Source organism: Macaca mulatta, chromosome 3 (genome assembly GCF_049350105.2).
Source record: "Macaca mulatta isolate MMU2019108-1 chromosome 3, T2T-MMU8v2.0, whole genome shotgun sequence".
Lineage (NCBI taxonomy): Eukaryota > Metazoa > Chordata > Mammalia > Primates > Cercopithecidae > Macaca > Macaca mulatta.
The window spans coordinates 4,572,008-4,584,690 of NC_133408.1; the positions used below are offsets into that span (position 1 = coordinate 4,572,008).

At 50.9% G+C, this 12,683-nt stretch overlaps 1 pseudogene; it reads left to right on the forward strand.

Annotated features, from left to right (window-relative positions):
* Positions 1 to 7,841: 7,841 nt before the first annotated feature.
* On the forward strand, positions 7,842 to 12,580 carry LOC144340121 (transcription factor NF-E4-like; annotated as a pseudogene).
* Positions 12,581 to 12,683: the final 103 nt, after the last annotated feature.

Below are 12,683 nucleotides of genomic sequence, written 5' to 3' on the forward strand. Positions count from 1 at the left end.
TGGATGGTTTCACTACTCATTCATGAGACAAAGAGCAAGAAGGTAGAGGGTCTGGGTGTGGCTTTGTCACAGGCAAACACTGGCACCGGACAGGCACAGGCATGGTGGCTCATGCTTATAATCCTAGCACTGTGGAAGGTCGAGGCAGGAGGATCCGTTGAGCCCAGGCATTTGAGACCAGCCTGTACAACATGGTGAGACCCCATCTCTACAAAAATTTAAAAATTAACCAGGCATGGTGGTGCCTGCCTGTAATTCCAGCTACTCTGGAGGCTGAGGTGGGAGAATCGACCGAGTCCAGGAGGCGGAACTTGCAGTGAGCCATGATTGCACTACTGCACTCCAGCCTGGGCAACAGGGCAAGACCTTGTCTCAAAAACAAAAACAAAACATAGTATATAATGAATTCCTCTTCAAAGGTGTTAGCCTGTAAGTTGTTAAGTACAATGAGTTCTGAGACCCTCTCTAAAGAACCATTGTGGCCGGGCACGGTGGCTCAAGCCTGTAATCCCAGCACTTTGGGAGGCCGAGACGGGCGGATCACGAGGTCAGGAGATCGAGACCAGCCTGGCTAACACGGTGAAACCCCGTCTCTACTAAAAATACAAAAAACTAGCCGGGCGAGGTGGCGGGCGCCTGTAGTCCCAGCTATTTGGGAGGCTGACGCAGGAGAATGGCGTAAACCTGGGAGGCAGAGCTTGTAGTGAGCTGAGATCCGGCCACTGTACTCCAGCCTGGGTGATAGAGCGAGACTCTGTCTCAAAAAAAAAAAAAAAAAAAAAAAGAACCATTGTATCAGTATGTTCAGCTCCCCCATTCTTTGTTCTTCATTTTAAAATTTAACTTCATCTTTCCCTTCCTCTCCTTGCCCCTACTTTCAGTAAACAATCCCCTCCTATCCTCTATCACCTGCTCCGTCCTGAGTCACCCCTGGTCACCAGCTCTGACCTGAGTCATCCTAAGTCACCTGTTTTGCAACCGTCCCTCCCGCCAAACTACTCACCCCCCCACTCCAGCTAGTACCCCTGCTCTCTTTAAAAGAGCCAATTGGAATTCGCTTAGACGGTGAGGTCCAACCCTAGCCAACAGGGGAACGACACAGCAGTAGGGGCTGCCTGCTTCAGGGATAAGAACCTCTTCCCAGGCTGGGCTCAGTGGCTCACGCCTGTAATCCCAGCACTTTGGGAGGCCGAGGCGGGCGGATTAGGAAATCAGGAGATCCAGACCATGGTGAAATCTCATCTCTACTAAAAAAAAAAATACAAAAAATTAGCCAGGTGCGGTGGCAGGGGCCTGTAGTCCCAGCTACTCAGGAGGCTGAGGCAGGAGAATGGCGTGAACCCGGGAGGCGGAACTTGCAGTGAGGCGAGATCGCGGCATTGCACTCCAGCCTGGGAGATGGAGCGAGACCCCGTCTCAAAAAAAAAAAAAAGAAAAAAGAGAATGATGCACTTAACTAACTGAAAGATTGAAGAAAGTATGAAGAGCATCAAAAGATGCTGCAAAATACACCTTAAAAATACTTCGACCGGGCACGGTGATCACGCCTGCAATCCCAGTACTTTGGGAGGCCGAGGTGGGTGGATCACCTGAGGTTGGGAGTTCGACACCAGCCTGATGAACATGGAGAAATCCCGTCTCTACTAAAAATACTAAAACAATTAGCTGGGCGTGGTGGCACATACCTGTAATCCCAGCTACTCGGGAGGCTGAGGCAGGAGAATTGATTGAACTCGGGAGGCAGAGGTTGCAGTGAGCGCCATTGTACTCCAACCTGGGCAACAAGAGCAAAATTTCGTCTCAAAAAACAAAAAACAAAAAGCAAAAAAACTTCAAGCCCCATGAGCTGGCTTAGGCTGACCTCTGCAAGTAGATGCCTTAGTTTGCAACTCTGGTGACACAATCAGGATTTTTAAAGTGCTCGGTGGCACAAGGAAAAGGGAGGAAGGGTGGAAACTAAAGCCATGAGAAAGACAAGGGCCTTGGCCGGGCGCGGTGGCTCACGCCTGAAATCTCAGCACTTTGGGAAGCTGAGTTGGGAAGATCACTTGTGGTCAAGAGTTTGTGACCAGTCTGGCCAACATGGTGAAACCCCGTCTCTACCAACAAATACAAAAATGAGCTGGGCGTGGTGGTGCACGCCTGTGGTCCCATCTACTTGGGAGGCTGAGGTGGGAGAATCGCTTGAACCTGGGAGGTGGAGGTTGCAGTGAGCCAAGGTCATGCCACTGTACTCCAGCCTGGGGGACAGAGTGAGACCCTGTCTCAAAAAAAAAAAAAAAAAAGAAAGACAAGGGCCTGCTTCTAAGTACCACTCAGGCCAAGGAAGGGCTCCTCCATGCAGAGGAGCCTCGCTGAGAGCAGCAGGTTAACATTGCACTTGTGTCCTGCAGAGGCCCCTGGACTCCCCCTTCCCTTTCCTCAGATGGGAACGTTCAGATTCCCAGGGCTTAGGTCAGTTTGCAGAAACGTTTTTTCCCCCTTTCTTTTTTCCATAAACTCCATAAAGATTTTCTTCCTGGAAAATAGCTGTTGGTGCCATGAAACTTTGCCTGCTGCACTAGAACGTCCTTTCCAGAATTTCTCCCTTACTCTGGCAGCAGCGACTTTCCGTATGTCCCAGAGAAGACAGTGTTTTACCTTGGGTTCCTCTCATTGGCTCAGAGCCGAGGATGATATATTTTAAGCCGTACGTTTAAAAATAAACGTCTTGGCAAGGGTTCTGATGAACCCAAACCATCAAGACATACTTGTGAGCCTAGGCTCCCATCCGTTTGGATTTCATAAGATTTCAAAGCCAGTGCTGGAAAGAGAAAAAGAAGGCCGGGCGTGGTGGCTGGTGATTGTAATCCCAGCACTTCGGGAGGCAGAGGCGGGAAGATCGCTTGAGCCCAGCAGTTGGAGACCAGCCTGGGCAATATAGCTAGACTCTGTCTCAGCAACAACAAAATGAGTCGGGCATGATGGCACGGGCCTATGGTCCCAGTTACTCGGGAGGCTAAGGCATGTGAACCCTGAAAATTTGAGGCAGGTTTCAGTTAATTTAGAAAGTGTATTTTTCCAAGGTTGAGGACTCACCCGCGACACAGCTTCAGGAGGTCCTGACGGCACGTGCCCAGGGTGGTCGGGGCACAGTTTGGTTTTAGACATTTTGGGGGGCCATGAGACATCAATCAATATAGGTAAGAAGTACACTGGTTTGGTCTGGAAGGCAGGACAACTTGAAGCAAAGGCAGGAAGACTGGAAGCGGGAGGGGGCTTGCAGGTCGCAGGTAGGTGAGACGGGGAGGCTGCATTCCTCTGAGTTTCTGATTAGCCTTTCCAAAGGAGGCCATCAGATACGCATCTATCTCAGTGAGCAGAGGGGTGACTTTGAATAGAATGGGAGGCAGATTGGCCCTAAGCAGTTCCCAGCTTGACTTTTCCTTTTAGCTTAGTGCTTTGGGGTGGGGGGAGGGGCAAGCTGTATCTTCCCTTCACAGGCAGGAGGATCCCTGGAGCTCAGGAGTCTGAGACTGTAAGTGAGCTGTGATCCTGCGACTGTACTCCAGCCGGGACGACACGGTGAGACCTCATTTCTAAAAACATAGAAGAAAAAGACTAGTGGGAGCCAGTGTGGAGCAGTAGGCCCTCATCCCTCAGAGCAGTGGGCCTGCTCCCCGCTGGGCTGGCATCATGGGAACAGACAACCCGGTGGCACAGGAAGCTGCTCTGTGACCCTGGGGAGCCTCCAGAAGGATCCCGCCATGCGGATCTGCGGGTCAGGCCTTGGCTGACTCAGAAGTACAAAGACGCTTCCCTCTGGTCAGCCACTCTCCCCACGTTTCCAGCAAGACTATGATCCCCTGATGTGTTCTTCCTGCCTGCCGCATAGATAACATCAGGTCACTGAGACTGACTGTGGTATTGCAGTAAGGAAAGAGTTTAACTAACGTGAGGCCAGCCCCATGGGAGGTGGAGTTCCTACTCAAAGCAGTCTCCCCAAAGGCTTGCAGGTTAGCGTTTTTATGGACAATCTGGTAGGCATGGAGCTAGGGAATGGGTGCAGATAAATGGTTGGAGATGAAATGACAGAGGTATCACCTGGGCACCGTGGCTCATGCCTGCAATCCCAGCTCTTTGGGAGGCTGAGGTGGGAGGATCATTTGAGACCAGGCGTTGGAGACCAGTCTGGGCAACATAGTGAAATCCTTGTCTACAAAAATTAGCCAGGATGGTGGCTCATGCCTGTAACCCCAGCACTTTGGGAGGCTGAAGTGGGTGGATCAACTGAGGTCAAGAGTTTGAGACCAGCCTGGCCAACATGGTGAAACCCCATCTCTACTAAAAATATAAAAATTAGCGGGGCATGTTGGTGCATGCCTGTAAATCCCAGCTACTGGGGGTGCTGAGGCACAAGAATCGCATGAACCCAGGAGGCAGAGGTTGCAGTGAGCCGAGATCATGCCAGTGCACTCCAACCTGGGCAACAGAGCGAGACTCAATCTCAAAAACAACAACAACAACAACAAAAACACAGCAACAGCCGAGCACAGTGGCTCACACCTGTAATTCCAGCAGTTTGGGAGGCCGGGGTGGATCACCTGAGGTTGGGAGTTCTAGACCAGGCTGACCAACATAGAGAAACCCTGTCTCTACTTAAAATACAAAATTAGCCGGGTGTGGTGGCACATGCCTGTAATCCCAGCTATTTGGGAGGCTGAGGCAGGAGAATTGCTTGAACCCGGGAGGTGGAGGTTGCAGTGAGCCGAGATCACGCCACTGCACTCCAACCTGGGCAACAAGAGTGAAACTCCGTCTCAAAAACAACCACCACCACCACAACAACAAAGCAATTAGCCAGGCGTGGTGGCACATGCCTGTAGTTCTAGCTACTTGGGAGGCTGAGGTGGAAGGATCACTTGAACCGCAGAGCTGGAGGCTGCTATGAACTGTGATAGTGCCACTGCACTCCAGCACTCCAGCCTGGGGAACAGAGCCAGCCCCTGTCTCAAAAAAAAAAAAAAAAAAGAGAGAAAAAGAAAAATGTCAGGCCTCTGAGCCCAAGCCAAGCCATCGCATCCCCTGACTGCAACGTATACAACCAGATAGCCTGAAGTAACTGAATAATCACAAAAGAAGTGAAAATGCCCTGCCCCGCCTTAACCGATGACATTCCACCACAAAAGAAGTGAAAACGGCCGGCCCTTGCCTTAAGCGATGGCATTATCTTGTGCCTGGCTCATCCTGGCTCAAAAAGCTCCCCCACTGAGCACCTTGTGACCCCCACTCCTGCCCGCCAGAGAACAACCCCCCTTTGACTGTAATTTTCCTTTACCTACCCAAATACTATAAAATGGCCCCACCCTTATCTCCCTTCGCTGACTGTCTTTGCTGACTCTCTTTCCGGACTCAGCCCACTTGCACCCAGGTGATTAAAAAGCTTTATTGCTCACACAAAGCCTGTTTGGTGGTCTCTTCACACGGACGTGCGTGACATTAGGTTCTACAACAGTGATGTTATCTATTGGAGCAACTGAGGAAGTCACAAATCCAGCCGCCTCTGGTTCCTGGGCAACAAAGCATTACAGGCCCAGTGTAGTGGCTCACGCCTGCAATCCCAACATTTTGGGAGGCCAAGGTGGGAGGATCCTTTGAGCCTAGGAGTTCCAGACCAGCCTGAGCAACACGACGAAATCCCCATCCTATAAAAAATACAAAAACTTAGCTGGGCGTGGTGGCACACGCCTGTGGTCCCAGCTACTTAGGAGGCTGAGGCAGGAGGATCGCCTGAGCTCAGGCGATGGAGGTTGCAAGTGAGCTAAGTTTATACCACTGCACTCCAGCCTAAGCAACAGAGTGAGACGCTGTCTGAAAAAAATTTAAAAAAAAGAAAAGAAAAGGAAAGAAACTACATTCCTGGGCACAGTGGCTCACGTCTGTAATTCCAGTACTTTGGGAGGCAGAGACGGGCAAGTCACGACGTCCGGAGTTCAAGACCAGCCTGGCCAACATAATGAAACCCCGTTACTACTAAAAATACAAAAATTAGCCGGGCACGGTGGCATGCGCCTGTAGTCCCAGCTACTTGGGAGGCTGAGGCAGGAGAATAGCTTGCCTCAGGAGGCGGAGATTGTGGTGAACCAAGATAGTGCCACTGTGCTCCAGCCTGGGTGACAGAGCGAGACTTTGTCTCAAAAGGAAAAAAAGAAAGAAAGAAAGAAAGAAATTACACCTACATTTATTCAGGCCTGTCCCATAATATTATTCTTGTGGCCTTTCATTAGTCTTTGAAAGGCAACTTTTGGTCCCTGAGCAAGGAGGGTGTTAGTGTCAGGAAGGGACTATTAACATCCTTGATTTCAAGTTGAATTACAAATGAAATTCCTCCATGGTTAGCTTGGCCTACACCCAGGAATGAGCAAGAACCGCTAGAGATTCAGAAGCAAGGTGGAGTCTACTCTGTCAGATTTCTCCAACTGTCACCATTTTTCAAAGGCAGTTTCAAGACACCTGTGAAAGGAAAATAAATCTCGGGACCCCCAAATCACTAAGCCAAGGGAAGAGTCAAGCTGGGAACCATGTTAGGAAAACTGCCTTCCATTCTACTCCTAAATAAAATAGGTACAAAGATAAGAAAATATGTATCTCCTTCACAATTTGCTCATAAGGAAATTCCTGTGGACAACCGACAGACAACTCAGTCATCCCTCTGAGGTTCCCCTGAGACAAATGCACATCTGATGGCTTCCTCTGCCCTATTGTTTATGTAAAAATGCAGATTCACTGAACCAGACTCAATTGTGTATTCAGTGGAAGGCTGATCAAGGACTCAAAAGAATGCAACCTTTTGTCTTTTTTTTTTTTTTTTTTTGAGATGGAGTCTCATTCTGTTGTCCAGGCTGGAGTGCAGTGGCGCCATCTCGGCTCACCGCAACCTCCACCTCCCGGGTTCAAGCGATTCTCCTGCCTTGGCCTCCCAAGTAGCTGGGACTACAGGCAGCCGACACCACACCTGGCTAATTTTTTATTTTTAGTAGAGATGGGGTTTCACTATGTTGGCCAGGCTGGTCTCAAACTCCTGACCTCAGGTGATCCGCCTACCTCGGCCTCCGAAAGTGCTGGGATTACAGGCGTGAGCCACCATGGCTGGCCTCACACATATTAATTGATGTCTCATGTCTCCCTAACATGTATGAAAGCAAGTGTACCCGACCACCTTGGGCACATGTCCTCAGGTCCTCCTGAGGCTGTCACAGGTTCATCTGTAAACTTGGCAAAATAAACTTTCCACATTGGCTGAGAGGTGTCTGGGATGCTTTGGGCTCACACACTGGCTGCCTGTGTCAGTCACTCGATGAGGTGCAGCCGTCCCCAGCTTGTCTATGCCCCTAGATTTGTCCTGCCCCCTGTATTCCCTGGGTGAAAAGATAGCCCAGAACGTTCTGTGCTCTGCTAGGCTTGCACAGAGAGACCTCATCTGGGGACTTCACTCGTGCCCTCCACCCATGCCTAGCGCAATTGTTTAGTCATTTAGTCCCTGAATACCTGCTTCACTCATTACAATCATGTTTCTAAATTTGTAGACTTTGTGATACAAAGAACAAGCCAATAAATCGCTTTTGTATTTTAATGTAAATTGTTGGCGAGCAATTTAGTAAGTGCCTCTTTTTTCCTTTACAAACCCACTTGTGGGCGGGCGGGCGTGGTGGCTCATGCCTATAATCCCAGCACTTTGGGAGGCCAAGGCAGGCCGGATCATTTGAGGTCATTTGAGGTCAGGAGTTTGAGACCAGCCTGGCCAACATGGCGAAACCCCATCTCTACAAAAAAAAAAAAATAATAATAATTAGCTAGGCGTAATGGTGTGCACATGTAGTCCCAGGTACTTCGGAGGCCCAGGTACTTGAACCCGGGAGATGGAGGTTGCACTGAGCCAAGATTTCACCACTGCACTCCAGCCTGGGCAATAGAGTTAGACTCTCTCTCAGAATTTAAAAAAAAAAAAAAAAAATCCCACTTGAGGCCAGGCACAATGGCCCACACCTGTAATCCCAGCACTTTGGGAGGCCAAGGCAGATAGATTACTTGAGGCCAGAAGTTTGAGATCATTTTGGGAGTGAACCTGGAAAATCTGAGACAGGTCTCTGTTACATTTAGAAAGTTTATTTTGCCAAGGTTGGGCACGCACCCGTGACAAGTTTATTTTGCCAAGGTCGGCACGCTCCCGGAACACCGCCTCAGGAAGTCCTGATTGAAAGATTCTCCCTGGGGCCTGAAAGCTTGAGGGAATGAATAATTGCTCCTCCTCAGGCCAGTCCTAAGGCACAAACCTGCGCCAGTAGCAAGATAGCAGAGGCAGGAAGAGAGCTGGCTGGAAGACGCACACACTCTGAAGATCAAGAGGGAGGCTGTCCCGGTACTACATAGCAGTCACGTCAGGTTGGGACAATTCCTGTTTACATAGGACTATAAAACCCCTGCTGCGTCCTCACTTGGGGCTGATGCCATTTTTGGCCTCAGGCTGTCTGCACCCAGGCGCTCATTAAAACAGGGTGTTGCCGGGCGCGGTGGCTCACGCCTGTAATCCCTGCACTTTGGGAGGCTGAGGCGGGCGGATCACGAGGTCAGGAGATGGAGACCATCCTGGCTAACACGGTGAAACCCCGTCTCTACTAAAAATACAAAATATTAGCCGGGCGCGGTGGCAGGCGTCTGTAGTCCCAGCTACTCAGGAGGCTGAGGCAGGAGAATGACGTAAACCCGGGAAGCGGAGCTTGCAGTGAGCCGAGATTGCGCCACTGCACTCCAGCCTGGGCCACAGAGTGAGAGACTCCGTCTCAAAAAAACAAAAAAGACAAAAACAAAAAAACAAAACAAAAAAAAAAACAGCGTGTTGAGGCCGGGCGCGGTGGCTCAAGCCTGTAATCCCAGCACTTTGGGAGGCCCAGACGGGCGGATCACGAGGTCAGGAGATCGAGACCATCCTGGCTAACATGGTGAAACCCCATCTCTACTAAAAAATACAAAAACTCTAGCCCGGCGAGGTGGCAGGCGCCTGTAGTCCCAGCTACTCAGGAGGCTGAGGCAGGAGAATGGCGTGAACCTGGGAGGCGGAGCTTGCAGTGAGCTGAGATCCAGCCACTGCACTCCAGCCTGGGCAACAGAGGGAGACTTGCTCTCAAAAAAAAAAAAAAAAGGCCGGGCGTGGTGGCTCAAGCCTGTAATCCCAGCACTTTGGGAGGCTGAGACGGGCGGATCACGAGGTCAGGAGATCGAGACCATCCTGGCTAACACATTGAAACCCCGTCTCTACTAAAAAATACAAAAAACTAGCCGGGCGAGGTGGCGGGCGCCTGTAGTCCCAGCTATTCGGGAGGCTGAGGCAGGAGAATGGCGTGAACCCAGGAGGCGGAGCTTGCAGTGAGCTGAGATCCAGCCACTGCACTCCAGCCTGGGCGACAGAGCGAGACTCCGACTCAAAAAAAAAAAAAAAAAAAAAAAAAAAACAGCGTGTTGCTCCACACCGCCTCGTGTTGTCTGTTGGCGCCTTCTCGGGGTTCCAACCAATGCAAGAGCCTTGCATCCAGTGCTGAGACCCGCGAGGGGCTTCGGTCCACGTCCGCCATGGACCTACCACCCCTCCATCCCGGAGAGCAGGCCACAGCAGCCGGACACAGGAAGCTCCTCAGCCTCTAGTTGCCTCTCTGGGCCTGCACATCGGTCACTGATCTCGCCTACTAGTAAGTTTCCTGGGAGCCCAGTTAACAGGGAAAAATCCGCACGGCCTCTCTTGGTTTCTTCGGCCCCAAAATCCAATGTTGGTCCAAGAAGGCTACAGCATGACCGTGCGTGGTGGCTCACGCCTGTAATCCCAGCACTTTGGGAGGCTGAGGCTGTTGGATCACAGGTCAGGAATTCGAGACCAGCCTGGCCAAGATGGTGAAATCTCGTCTCTACTAAAAATACAAAAACTAGCTGGGCGCAGTGGCAGGCCCCTGTAATCCCAGCTACTTGGGAGGCTGAGGCAGGAGAACAGCTTGAACCCAGGAGGTGGAGGTTGCAGTGAGCCAAGATCGCGCCACTGCACCCTAGCCTGGGTGACAGAGTAAGACTCTGTCTCAAAAAAAAAAAAAAAAGCTACAGCATGTGCCAGGCACTCGCTGATCATCTGGTCTTAGGGGGACGCCTCTAAGCCATTTGATCCCGTTCTGGGAATTAAAAAGGCAGTGGTGACAATTGCCCCTTTTATCGTCTCCCTCCGGCTGTCCAGGAAGGTCTGCTTTTCCCTGTTCTCTTTTTTTTTTTTTTTTTTTGAGACGGAGTCTCGCTCTGTCACCCAGGCTGGAGTGCAGTGGCCGGATCTCAGCTCACTGCAAGCTCCGCCTCCCGGGTTCACGCCATTCTCCTGCCTCAGCCTCCCGAGTAGCTGGGACTACAGGCGCCTGCCACCTCGCCCGGCTAAGTTTTTGTATTTTTAGTAGAGACGGGGTTTCACTGTGTTACCCAGGATGGTCTCGATCTCCTGACCTCGTGATCCGCCCGTCTCGGCCTCCCAAAGTGCTGGGATTACAGGCTTGAGCCACCGCGCCCGGCCCCCTGTTCTCGAGCCTACCCTCCGTTATGGGAAATTCCTAGTCTTGCATTCCAAAGGACAGCCCTTTAGGTTGCCTCATGAAAAACCTGCAAACCTTAGGCCTCAGATAAGATACTCCTCTCAGCACCTTGTTCTTTTTTTGCAATTCAGTCTGGCCACAGTACGAATTGAAAAATGGGTTCAAATGGGTCGCAAATAGAACATACGACTTTACAATTTTGACTGACTTAAGGACTTATTGCTGACGGTTGGAAAAATGGGGAGAAATTTCTTATATCCAGGCCTTTTTCGCACTCAGATTACAACCCGACCTCTCCAATTCTTGCTCACCTGTTCAAATCCTCCTCCTCCATTCTCGCTGCCCTGATCACCTTTCTCCTCCCAACCCTACCTCTTTTTCCCTGTTACATCCAGCAGACTGCTGTCCACCCGTCCCTGCTCCTACCTCTTCCTCTCAACCGTCTTCTTTAACCCCCCAAGCCTCCTCTTTGTCTTCCCAGCCAGCACCGTCTCCAAGAGTATCCACTTCTTTTCCTACACACATCCTCTCCTCAGGACAATTCTAGCACTGCCTGTACCCATTCTCCTCCCTCGCCGCCCTCTCCTGAGGCCTGCAAACCCACCCCGGCACCTTAGGCTCCCATCTGTCCTCTGCTGCCTATTAACTCAACCCCCCTTCCCCCTTCAAACCCTCAGCAGGAACCACTTCCGGTTTTTCTTTCTCTCCCGCCCTTACTGGTTCAGGCATCATTTTTGGCCCAAGCCCCACCCTTACTTCAGCGTCTGTGCTAGCATGCCCCCTTGGGGAAGTCGCAGGAACTGAAAGTATTGTTAGAGTTCGTGTTCCCTTCTCCCTCACTGATCTCTCTGGAATTCACAAAAGACTTGGTTCATTTCCAGAAGACCCTGCCATAAAATTTTTTGCCATAAAATTTTTATAATATAAAAATTATAGAGTTTCAGTACCTCACCCAGGCTTATGAACTAACTTGGCATGACCTCTATGTTATCCTCTCTTCCACCCTCACCCCGGAAGACTGGGACGTATCTGGACCCTAGCTCAGACACAGGCTGATACAATTATCACCAAGCTCCTGCCCAGCCTACTGGTGCAGAGGTAGTCCCCAGCCAGGACCCCCACTGGGATTATCAAGGTGGGGCCTTTGGACGCTGCCACCGAGACCACGATTGTCTCCTTGCAGGACTCAAAAAGGGTGCCCACAAAGCGGTAAACTATGAAAAACTTTCAGAAATCACCCAGGGTCCTGAAAAACACCCAGCCCTTTTTCCTCTCTTGTTTTACTGAAGCCACGAGAAAATATACCAACCTAGACCCAGCTAGCCCAGAAGGAACCACTCTCTTAAATGTTCGGTTCATCTCCCAACCCATCCCTGATATCCGGCACAAGCTTCAGAAGCTTGACATGACCCTCAATTGAATCCCACAATGAGGCCTTCTAAATTTAGCCTTCAAAGTCTTTAACAGTCATTATCAGGAAAGTAAAAGGCAAAAACAGGCAGAGTTTCAAATGGTTGCCTCCGCCATCGGGGCCCTGCAGGCCCGTGGGGCCGCAGCTCCACACGGGAGCTTCCTAGCAATCCACCTCCACCTGGCGCCTGTTTCAAGTGCGGCAATGAAGGCCACTGGTCCAGACAATGCCCAAACCCAGGTAAGCCCACCAGGCTGTGCCCCCTCTGCGGAGGACACCACTGGAAGTTGGACTGTGAGCGGCCCCTGCAAGGACCGCCCCCATTCCTTCCTGAGCTGGCCAACACCTACTCAAGCTCATCAGCCTTGCTGCTGAAGACTGACGGTGCCCTGGAACGGACACCCCGGCAACTACCATCGCTTCATCTGAGCCAAGGGTAACCCTGATGGTGGCAGGAAGCCCAGTTTGTTTTTAAAATTAATATCAAATCAACCTACTCTGCTTTACCTAATTTTTCAGGACCCACTGAGTCCTCCCAGGTCTCTGTTGTGAGAATTGAAGGACAAGTCTCCAAACCCCGAGCACCGCCTCCACTTTTCTTCTCCCTTCACACCTTTCCCTTCACTCACTCTTAGTCCTGCCCTCATGCCCAACTCCGCTTCTAGGCAGAGACAGCC